This window comes from Megascapheus bottae, chromosome 15 (assembly GCF_031878675.1).
Source record: "Megascapheus bottae isolate mThoBot1 chromosome 15, mThoBot2.hap1, whole genome shotgun sequence".
Lineage (NCBI taxonomy): Eukaryota > Metazoa > Chordata > Mammalia > Rodentia > Geomyidae > Megascapheus > Megascapheus bottae.
In genome coordinates this window covers 52594558-52596697 of record NC_143523.1, presented here as the reverse complement: position 1 = coordinate 52596697, position 2140 = coordinate 52594558, and the positions used below count along the sequence as shown (strand labels likewise).

General features: G+C 36.0%; 1 pseudogene; it reads left to right on the top strand.

Annotated features, from left to right (window-relative positions):
- Positions 1-1383: 1383 nt before the first annotated feature.
- LOC150054352 (succinate dehydrogenase assembly factor 3, mitochondrial pseudogene) lies at positions 1384-1751 on the top strand (annotated as a pseudogene).
- Positions 1752-2140: the final 389 nt, after the last annotated feature.

Sequence of the window (2140 nt, the reverse complement as noted above, 5' to 3'; positions counted from 1 at the left end):
AGGGCACTCACTGCCTGGTGTGTGTGGTACAGGTGTGACTAAAGTATCTGAGTCTCAAGATCACTGGACAGCCTGTGGGCCATAGCAGTTTGTAGACCTATCAAGGGCTACATGCAGCCTTCAGGAGCTCTCCATGCATCCTTTGGATTTTCTATCCAGATGCCTATTCCAGAGCACACTTATGTGGTCTAATGTGCAGGTCTTCCATGGGCAAAGGGTTATCACAGGATGCCCAGGGTCCTGAGTGGGTAACTGCTGAGGTTTTGATGATGTGATGTTTAGCTTAGGTGATAGATTGCCTGCCTTGCAAGAACAAGATTCTGAGTTCAAACTCCAACAAATACTGAAAACAAAAGAAAGTTAAATAAATAAATATACATGGGGAAATGAGTGTAAGAAAAATGAATGGAGGGCCTGTATATGAAACAAGTATATTATATGCAGCTATAAAAATATTTCAATGGAATCCATTTATACATTCATATATGTTGCTAAAACTTAACACTCACATTTTATCCACATTCATACCAACATGTCATACCACTATTTCGGCGGGGGGAGTCTTTTCCCCTCTGAATCACCTCAGTAACTTTTTGGAAATCAAGCAATTGTTTTTGATAAGTATATTCCTGCACTCCCTTCTGTAATGTTGAATTTAATGTCATTTTTCCAAAGATGCAATGTTTCAAATACCTACTGTAACTTCTGCTAGTTTTTATATTTTATGCTTCAATTTTCATTCTGTTCAAAGTTATGATTTCTTTCTTGGCAGCTATAGTATTTCAGTGTGTTTGCTTAATTTCCAATTACTTGGGACTTTTCAGATAACTCTGTAATTTAGTTCTCATTTAATTTTTCTGTGGTAAGAAAATGTGCCCTGTAAAATTTAAATTTTTTTAATTAATTAAGACTCATTTGAGAGCACAGCATACAACCTACGGTAGTTAGTGTTCCACAGACAATTTAAGGAATCCATTTTTTTTAACCTTTCTTGGGTCGACCAAGAAAATATTAATGAGGTCTTCTCACATCTTCTATTTCTCTGCTGACTTTCTCACTACTATCAATTTCTGAGAAGAGTATTGGAATTTTACCTGTGTATTTTTCTATTTCTCCTTCACAGTTCAAGGTCTACTCTGGAAAAAATTTTAGTAAGACCCTAATCCAACAAACAAGCTATATAAGGGAATTTACACCTCTAATCCTAACTTCATGACAGACTTGTGTAGGTATGTGTACAAATACCTGTAGATTTAGATTTAATGTAAAAATGGAGTTGCATATTTAAAGTATGCACATTTCTTTTTTAACTGGTAATACCTTGGAATCAAATAATGCTACATTTTTAAGAAGTGTTTCTCGAGTGCGCATGTTCGGGGTGTCATGCTGGGATCGCATGCTTTGCAGGTCCGATCCTTATACAGACGCATCTTGCTGCTCCACCGGGTTCTGCCCCCGGACCTCAAAGCCCTGGGAGACCAGTACGTGAAGGATGAACTTAGGAGAATTTTGGTTCTGACGAGGCCAGGCGTTTCATGCAGGAATGGGAGGCGTATGCAGCAGTGTTATGGCAACAAGCTAAAGAGAACAAACAAAATTCTGGAAAAGCATGTTTTGGTGCTTCTCTCCCAGAAGAAAAACTTGATGACTTTAGTGATGAGCAGATTGGACAATTGCAGGAGCTGATGCAAGAAACTACTAAACCCAATAGGCAATTTAGTCTTCCTGAGTCTTCAAAGCCGATGGGTTAGTAAATACAATAAAGTTCAACAAGACATAAAACCTAGAACTTCCTGTTTCCATTATCATTGGCTTTGAAAATGTATTACTTTGGTGTGAGAGTTTCTGAAGTTCATTATTTCAATTTTGAATATTTTTTTCTTTATTTTTAGGTTATATGAATGCAAAATATAGATCGGAATCACTAGTAAGCAATTAGAGCATGTGATTATAGATAGCAAGCAGTAGATCTTGGATGGAAATTTATTTTTGGACTAAACTAGAAAAGCTTAAAAACAGACAAATAAATTTTCCTGATAATTTCTTGTATATAAATTAGTTATAAATGCTATTCTATTATCCTCATGGATTTTCTTTAACTTCATCAGTTAATAATAAATTTCTATAGTGATAGGTGTAT